The sequence below is a fragment of the Triticum urartu genome, chromosome 4A (genome assembly GCF_056163025.1).
Source record: "Triticum urartu cultivar PI428250 chromosome 4A, HENAU_Tu73, whole genome shotgun sequence".
Lineage (NCBI taxonomy): Eukaryota > Viridiplantae > Streptophyta > Magnoliopsida > Poales > Poaceae > Triticum > Triticum urartu.
In genome coordinates this window covers 69,906,589-69,915,926 of record NC_141876.1, presented here as the reverse complement: position 1 = coordinate 69,915,926, position 9,338 = coordinate 69,906,589, and positions in this window count along the sequence as shown.

Below are 9,338 nucleotides of genomic sequence, written 5' to 3'. Positions count from 1 at the left end.
GCGTTAACAGCGACAGCAATGAAGACACGGCAGTCAATGCCGGATTCAAAGGCTATAAATCCGGTCAGCGGAAAAAGCCATTCAAAAAGAATACTCAGGGCCCGTCCAGTTTGGACCGAATACTCGATCGCTTGTGCCAGATACATGGCACCCCCGAAAGGCCAGCCAATCACACTAACAGGGATTGTTGGGTGTTCAAGCAGGCAGGCAAGTTAAGGGCCGAAAACAGAGACAAGGGGCTGCACAGCGACGACGAGGAGCCCAAGCCGCCGAACAACAATGGACAGAAGGGCTTTCCCCCACAAGTGCGGATGGTGAACATGATATACGCAACCCACATTCCCAAGCGGGAGCGGAAGCGTGCGCTACGGGACATATACGCGATGGAGCCAGTCGCCCCAAAGTTCAACCCATGGTACTCCTGCCCGATCACTTTTGATCGAAGGGACCATCCCACTAGCATCCGTCATGGCGGCTTCGCCGCATTGGTTCTCGACCCAATCATCGACGGATTTCATCTCACAAGAGTCCTCATGGACGGCGGCAGTAGCCTGAACCTACTTTATTAGGATACAGTGCGGAAAATGGGCATAGATCCCTCAAGGATTAAGCCCACAAGAACGACCATTAAAGGCGTTATACCAGGTGTAGAAGCCAACTCTACAGGCTCAGTAACACTTGACGTGGTCTTCGGATCCCCGGACAATTTCTGAAGCGAAGAGTTAATCTTCGATATAGCCCTGTTTTGCAGTGGCTATCACGCCCTGCTCGGACGAACCGCATTCGCAAAGTTCAATGCGGTGCCGCACTACGCATATCTCAAGCTCAAGATGCCAGGCCCTCGAGGAGTAATTACGGTCAATGGAAACACCGAACGCTCCCTCCGTACGGAGGAGCATACGGCGGCTCTCGCAGCGGAGGTACAAAGTAGCCTTCTCAGGCAATTCTCCAGTCCGGCCATTAAAAAGCCAGACACTGCCAAGCGCGCCCGGAGTAACCCACAGCAGGACCGCCTGGCACACCCTGAGCAAGCGTAGCAATGCGGCCCCAACCCCAGCTTTCGCGACATAGCGAAACCAGTACCTCGCGTACATAACTACGCCCTTGAAATACCACGGGCACAGGGGAAGGGGCACAATAACGGCACACCCAAAAGACGGCTTAAAATGTACTAGGGGCTGCCGGATTCTTTTTTTAATTTTTTCTTACTTTCAGGACTCCATACTTCGGACGACCTGTTCGGAAATTCGACTGCCGCACAAATGATGCAAGATCTAGGGAGGCAGACAAGCCATGCCGCATTATGGAACTCCCAGGTGGTCTCTGTTACGAGCAGTATACCTATTTTAAATACAATTCCACGGCCTGCCCCTGGTCAGGACATGTTCAATAGTCCAATATCTTTTTGCTTATTGCACTATTTGTATCGTTCGGCTTTGATAAATAGCCTCTCTATAAACAATGCATAGCTTTTTGTCTATTTTTTGCATTATCCTCTTTTCACATATATGTTTATTAAATGACATGATTGCACCCGTACACCATGGTACGGCAAACATGCCAGGGGCTTCAGTACCCCTCATTATGGTGTGAGAAGTCCGTACACTTTCACAAGTGCGGCACCCCGAACTTATAGCACTATATGCATCGGCTCCGAATCATGATTTGGGTCAATAGTTGGGTTTGCCCGGCTCCTATGTTTTGGTGCCTTACGTTCCGCTATATCGGCTAAGGTAGCACTAGGAGAACCACTGCGATTGTGCCCCGGTTCAGCTGGGTTAAGCACCTCAGTGGAGAAAGCTAAAACTGACTGTCATGATGAGGCAAGAGACCGGTCGCTGTTCGAGAGGTTTTTCGAGTCCCTAAATACTTATGCCGCTTCGAGCGAGGAGCTGGCTTTGTCCGGCCAAGGCGTGGATAGCGCCCCGAACTCGGTCTTCCGAACTAGGGGCTTCGCCGAAATTTAAAATTATAGAGTTCTATGGCTAAGTGAGAGTGTTCAAGCATTATAGTCCGATTGCCTGGTTCGTTGTGCTGAGCGCCTCCCTCGAAGGACCCAACTATGGGAAAAAGAGCGCTCAGGTTTATCCCGAACACCCCAGCACTAGTGGCATGGGGGCAGAAGCCGACGACTGGCCATCTCTCAATTTTTTGATAAACGGCCGCACAGAAAGTAATATTTTAAATTCAATAAGCATTGCTTAGCGCATATGAACAAGTTTTCAGCGCACAGGATAAACACGAGCGAGTTCATTCAAAAATCACATCCTTGGTACATTCATCCGCCACAAGGCGGGCACCTGCAAGAACATCCTTGTAGTAGTTCCCGGGCTTGCGATGCGCCTTCCCCGGCGGCGGCCCGTCCTTCACAAGCTTGTCACCATCCAGCTTACCCCAGTGCACCTTTGCACGGGCAAGGGCCCGACAGGCACCTTCGATGCAGACGGAGCGCTTGATGACCTCGAGCCTCGGACAGGCCTCCACCAGCCGCCGCACCAGCCCGAAATAGCTCCCAGGCAGGGCCTCTCCGGGCCACAGCCGAACTATGAGGCCCTTCATGGCCTGTTCGGCCGCCTTGTGGAGCTCGACCAGCTGTTTCAGCTGGTCGCTCAAAGGCACGGGGTGTCCGGCCTCAGAATACTGAGACCAGAACACCTTCTCCGTCGAGCTGCCCTCTTCAGCTCGGTAGAATGCGGCGGCGTCGGATACGCTGCGGGGAAGATCTGCGAATGCCCCTGGAGAGCTCCGGATTCGGGTAAGTAACAAGTAGTTTACTTTTATATTTCTACTTTGCATAAAGAATGCCTTACCCGCTGCTATCTTCCTCATCTCCTCCAACTCTTGGAGGGCCTTTTGGGCTTCGGCCTTGGCAGACTTGGCAGTCTCAAGGGCCATCGCGAGCTCGGATGCTTGCGCCTTTGACTCAAGCTCCAAACTCTCATGTTTTTTCATAAGAGCCTGAAGCTCTTGCTGCACCTCGCCGACCTGAACCCCAAGTCTGTCTTGCTCGGTGCGCTCCGTGGCCGTTTTCTTTTCGGCCTCAGACAGCGCCTGCTTAAGGGTCGCCACCTCAGTCGTGGCCCCTACAATAAGCAGTACAATCCTGTTATTTTTTCTTTTTGCAATCACGCCTTTTTATAGGCACTTTTCTGTAAGGTATTTCTTACCTTCTTTCTCCTCAAGCTGCCGCTTGGCAAGGCCGAGCTCTTGCTCGGTCCGCTCGAGGTCCTTCTTCAGGACACCCACCTCCGCAGTCAGTGCGGCGGTGGATAGCAGCGAAGCCTGCATACGCATATTGACTCTTTTTGTTAGACTCCTGCGAAATTTAATAGATCCTCTATTCGGCTTTTCTTTCCGAACGCCAAACAGAGCATCAGGGGATACTGTCTATGCGGTAATATTTTTACATATTTTTACTTACCTCGAAGCCTCTTAGAAGGCTAGCGCAAGCTTCAAGAGCGGACTGAACCTTCTGGATCACCATACTCATAATAGTACGGTGCCCGTCGTAGATGGAGGCGCCGTCAAGCACCTCCATCAGATTGTCTGGCACCTCCGGTTGGACGGAGGCCGCCGGCTCAGAAGGCTTGCTCCTCTTGGAAGGAGTTCGCCTATCGCGATCCGGAACTGTGGAAGATTCCGGCGCGGTGTCCGGCACAAAGCCGGACTTGGAGCCCTGGGGGGCCTTATCCCCTTCACTCCTGGAGTCCAGGAGGTTGCCTTGCGGCTCCTTCGGGACCACCTCCTCCTGCCCCGGAGCTTGTCGCGACGCCACTTCGGCGTCGTCTGCAGTGCGGGGGAAGACAGCGGGCAGAACTGAGTTCACGTCCGATGAGTCGAGGGAGCCGTCCGACGATTCATTGAATTCGGCCTGGGGCGGGCTGCATAATTACGTTCGACATTAGGGAAAGCTATGCAACAAAGGAACATCATGAGTTACTCTGATGTCCGAACTTACGATTTCGCCGGATGCTTGGCCCTGTTTGGCCACTCCTCTTCGCCCTCTTCGGCGTCGGGGGAGTAGTCCGGCGGAGGGGTCTTCCTTTTCCTAGACCCCTCGGCCTCCCCCGTTGGGGCGGCCTTCCTCTTCTCTCCTCCCTCCGCTGGGGGGGAGAGTTTTCTTCTTCCTCCTCCTCGTTTTCATGGGAAGAGGGCGTCTCGGACTCGTCGGATGACGAGTCCGACACCACCATGTTACGGGCACTCTTTCGAGTCCCCGTGGTCTTCTTCTTGGCCTTCTTCTCCGGCACCACATAAGGCGCCGGAACCAGCAGCTTCACTAGTAGAGCTGGGGCTGGGTCTTCGGGCAGCGGAGCCGCACAGTTAATCGGTCCGGATGTCGCCCGCCAAGCCTGTCAAAAGTAAGGGAGTTTAGATCCCGCATAGAGTCAAACTATAAAGAAAGCTTAACATCCTGTAAAAGGTGAAGATAGCTTACCTCGCTAGCGTGACGCTGCGAGCTGTATCCGCGGTCCTCGGAAGTGGATATGGGAGCCTCAATGCCCTTGAATAGCACCTTCCAGGCATCTTCATACGTCGTGTCAAAGAGCCTGCTAAGGGTTTGGTGCTGCGCCGGGTCGAACTCCCACAGATTAAAATCCCGTTGTTGGCACGGGAGGATTCGGCGGACGAGCATAACCTGGATTACATTAACAAGCCGGATTGGCTTGTTCACCAGGGACTGGATGCATGTTTGCAATCCGGTCACCTCTTTTTCGTCACCCCACGACAGGCCTGTCCCTTTCCAGGACATAAGCCGCGTGGGGGGTCCGGATCGGAACTCGGGGGCTGCGGTCCATTTCGGATCGCGTGGCTCGGTGATGTAAAACCACCTGGATTGCCACACCTTTAGGGTCTCCACAAAAGAGCCCTCGAACCATAGGACGTTGGCCATCTTGCCCGCCATGGCGCCTCCGCACTCCGCCTGGCTGCCGCGCACCACCTTGGGCTTGACGTTGAAGGTCTTGAGCCAGAGGCCGAAATGAGGGCGGACGCGGAGGAAAGCCTCGCACACGACGATAAACGCCGAGATGTTGAGGATGAAGTTCGGGGCCAGATCGTGGAAATCCAGGCCGTAATAAAACATGAGCCCCCGGACAAATGGGTGGAGTGGAAAACCCAGTCCACGGAGGAAGTGGGGGAGAAATACTACCCTCTCATGGGGCCTTGGGGTGGGGAGAAGCTGCCCCTTTTCAGGAAGCCGGTGCGCGATGTCCTTGGACAGGTATCCGGCCTTCCTTAGCTTCTTGACTTGGCCCTCCGTGGCAGAGGAGACCATCCACTTGCCTCCCGCTCCGGACATTGCTGGAGAAGGTTGCGGTGGGAAGTGCGGGCTTGGGCGCTGGAGCTCGAGTGCGCAGGAGATGGATAGGCAAAAGAGGAAGAAGGCGTAGGTAAAAGGGTGGATCCTTATCCCCTTATATGGGCGGATGCGGTTGTGCATCCCCACCAGCCTAGTAAAACTCGCTTGCCTCCCAAGCGCCATGATAAATGGCGCAGTTGGGTTACCCACATCCGTATTGATGAGAATCCCGTAAAAGGGGGGTACACAATCTCTGCTTTGACAAGACGTGCCAAGGAAACCGCCTCGCAAAACACGCTGAGGTGGAAAAGTGAAAACAATTCGGGTGAAGGACTTGGCTGTAGTGTGATGACGCACTGCGGAATACGTCAGCAGATTTGATTTGTGTTAATATTATTCTCTCTATGGCAATATGTGGAAGCTTATTTTGCAGAGCCGGACACTACTCTTGGTGTTTACAATCTTCTATGAAGGACTTGGAGGAGGAACCCGCCTTGCAATGCTGAAGACAATTTGCGCGCCGGACTCATCGTCATTGAAGCCTGGTTCAGGGGCTACTGAGGGAGTCCTGGATTAGGGGGTGTTCGGGTAGCCGGACTATACCTTCAGCCGGACTCCTGGACTATGAAGATACAAGATTGAAGACTTCGTCCCGTGTCCGGATGGGACTTTCCTTGGCGTGGAAGGCAAGCTTGGCGATGCGGATATTCAAGATCTCCTACCATTGTAACCGACTCTATGTAACCCTAACCCTATCCGGTGTCTATATAAACTGAAGGGTTGTAGTCCGTAGGCAATCAACTCCATATACAACAATCATACCGTAGGCTAGCTTCTAGGGTTTAGCCTCCTTGATCTCGTGGTAGATCTACTCTTGTACTACCCATATCATCAATATTAATCAAGCAGGACGTAGGGTTTTACCTCCATCAAGAGGGCCTGAACCTGGGTAAAACATCGTGTTCCCTGCCTCCTATTACCATCCGGCCTAGACGCACAGTTCGGGACCCCCTACCCAAGATCCGCCGGTTTTGACACCGACACTCCCCCACCGACTGGGGGAGACAAGAAAAGGAAGGCCGCCCCAACTGGGGAGGCCAGAGGGTCCAAGAAGGGAAGGACTCTCCTTCCAGACAGTTCCACCGCCGCCGACGAAGGCGAAGACGAGTGGTTGCCCAGGGTCAAGCAACCGGGGAGATCGTAAGTATTCGGATACTAGAGTAACTCATAGGATTCCTTTGTCGCACTGCTTTCCCTAACGCTGAACGCAATTATGCAGGCCGCCACGAGCCAGTATCGATGTATCATCGAACGGCTCCTTGGGCTTGTCGGACATGGATAGCGATCCAGTCCCGACCGCCACCTCCCCTCATCCTGCCGACGATGCCGAGGTGTTGTCTCAAGAGGCACCGGATCGAGGGGAGACAGTCCCGGAGGCGCCTCAAGGCGACCTTCCGGACTCCGGGAGCCGAGGGGACGGGGCCCCTGAGAGCTCCGAGTTCGGCCCTCAGCCGAACACCGCGCCGGAACCTCCAGCGGTTCCAAGCTCGGGCAGGCGGCCTCCTTCTAAGAGGGGCAAGACGCCTGTGCTGGTGACCTCTGTCCATCCAAAGGCGCCGGACAATCTGCTGGAAGCTCTTCGCAGCACTTCCATCGACGAGGAGCACCGCACTATCATGAGTGCGGTGATCCAGAAGGTTCAGTCCGCCAAGAGCGGATTGACTAAAGCCTATGCCAGCCTTCTAACAGGCTTCGAGGTAAGTGTTAAAATGTAGTATAAATATTACCGCATAGACAGTAGCCCCTGATGCTTTGTTCGGTGTTCACAAAGAAAAGCCGAACAGAGGACCAAATAATATCGCAGGAGTCTAATATAAGTATGTCAATATGCATATGCAGGCTTCGCTGCTGGCGTCCGCCGCACTAACTGCGGAGGTCGCCGTACTGAAGCAGGACCTCAAGGGGTCCAGGAAAGAGCTCGGCCTTGCCAAGAGGCAGCTCGAGGAGAACAAGGGTAAGTAATACCCCGTCTATAGATATGTATATATAAAAAAGGACGCGATTGCAAAATGACAGGATCATTGTATGTTTGCCAGGGGCCACGACCGAGGTGGCGACCCTGAAGCAAGCGCTAACTAAGGCCGAAGATAAAGCGGCCCAGGAGCGCATCGAGTGAGAGAAGCACGAGGCTCGGGTGGGCGAGGTGCAGTAAGAGCTCCAGGCTCTCATGACGAAGCACGAGGCGTTGGAGCTTGACTCAAAGACACGAGAGTTTGAGCTTGCCGCGGCCCTTGAGAGCGCAAAGAGTGCCAAGGCCGAGGCCCAGAAGGCCCTCCAGGAGATCGACACAATGAAGAAGATAGCGGCGGGTAAGGCATTCTATATGCAGAGCAAGCATGTAAAAGTAAATTACCGATTACTTACCCGAATTCAGAGCTCTCCAGGAGCATTCATAGATTTTCCCTGCAGCCTGTCGGATGCCGCGCAGTTTTACCAGGCCGAGGAGGGAAGCTCAACGGAGAAGCTGTTCTGGTCTCAGTATACTGGGACTGAACACCCAATGCCTCTGAGCGACCAGCTAAAGCAGATGGTCGAGCTGCACAAGGCAGCCGAACAGGCCATGAAGGGCCTTATAGTCCGGCTGTGGCATGGCGACGTCCTTCCGGACAGCTACTTCGGCCTGGTGAGGCGGCTTGTGGATGCCTGCCCACGGCTGGAGGTCATCAAGCGGTCCGTCTGCATCGAAGGTGCACGCCGGGCTTTTGCCCGTGTGAAGATGCAGTGGGCCAAGCTAGACGCTGTGAAGCTGATCAAGGAAGGGCCGTCGCAGGGCAAGGAGCATCGCACCCCCGAAATTTATTATGAGGGTGTCCTGAAGGGTGCCCGTCTTGTAGCGGATGAATGTTAAAAGGATGTAATATTTGAGTGAACTTGCTCGTGTGATCCTGTATGATGAAAACCTGTTTTGTATGCGTTATGCAACGCTTGTGTGAATTTAAAATATTACCTTCTGTTTGGCCGTTTATCCAATTTGAGAGATGGCTAGTCCTTGGCTTCTGCCCCCATGCCACGAGTGCTGGGGTGTTCAGGATAAACCTGAGCACTCTTGTTCCCATATTTGGGTCCTTCGAGGGATGTGCTCAGCACAACGAACAAGGCAACCAGACTAATAATGCTTTATCACTCTCACTTAGCCATAGAATTCTATAATTTTAAATTTCGGCGAAGCCCCTGGTATTCGGAAGGCCGAATTCGGGGCACGATACACGCCTGTAAGCCGGACAAGGCCGGCCCCTCGCCCTAAGCGGCATAAGTCTTTAGGGACTCGAAAAACCTCGCCGAACAGCGACCAGTCTCTCGCCTTATCATGATAGTCAGTCTTAGCTTTCTCTACTGAGGTGCTAAGCCCGGCAGAACCGGGGCACAATCGCAGTAGTTCTCCTAGCGCTACCTTAGCCGATAGAGCGGAACGTAAGGTACCAAAACATAGGAGCCGGGCAAACCCAACATTTGACCAAAGACATGATTCGGAGCTGATGCATATAATGCTATAAGTTCGGGGTGCCGCACTTGTGAAAGTGTTCGGACTTTTCACACTGTATTGTGGGGTACGTAGGCCCCTGGTGTATTGGTCGTACCATAGTGTACGGTTGCAAGGCGTCATTAATGAACACACACACACACATATATATATATATAACAAGAATGCAATAATAGTCGTAATGTCATGCATTGTTTATTAAAAAATTGCGTTAAAGCAGAGTGATACAGATAGTGCGATAAGCAAAGAGTAGGACTATGTCCCTTCCAAGGGCAATCTGAGGAATGATATTAAATTGAATATTTCACTCGTTACTGTAATCAACCTGGGAATTCCGTGGTATGACGTAGTTGTCTGCCTCCTTGGTTGCTGCATCATGTGTTTGGCAATAGTGCTGCCGGACCGTGTTTCCAGAGATTAAGGTCCTAAAAGAAAAAGAAAAAGAAAAATAACCAAACGGGAAGCCCCTAGTGCGGTTTAGGCCGCGTCTTGGGG